The sequence below is a fragment of the Propithecus coquereli genome, unplaced genomic scaffold (genome assembly GCF_000956105.1).
Source record: "Propithecus coquereli isolate 6110/MARCELLA unplaced genomic scaffold, Pcoq_1.0 Scaffold151, whole genome shotgun sequence".
In the NCBI taxonomy this organism is placed as follows: Eukaryota; Metazoa; Chordata; class Mammalia; order Primates; family Indriidae; genus Propithecus; species Propithecus coquereli.
The window spans coordinates 2,660,528-2,660,780 of NW_012139525.1; positions in this window are offsets into that span (position 1 = coordinate 2,660,528).

The window sequence follows — 253 nt, forward strand, 5'->3', positions numbered from 1 at the left end:
ATGGTGGTATCCACAGAAGCAGCAGAAGTCTTGGCAACAGACATGTGGATATTGCTATACTCTATTAAAGCAAGATAAATACAAACCAATTGACTCTTCCTTGTAGTGAGTATCCTGATTTACACTGAATAGCAGTTTCATCATATTGGAAAAACTAACTTAACAGAAAAGAAAATGAAAAAGAGATCATTTAATTTTATTAGTAAATAATTTTATGTTAGTATGTTAAAGTAATTCTTTTTTACACACTAAT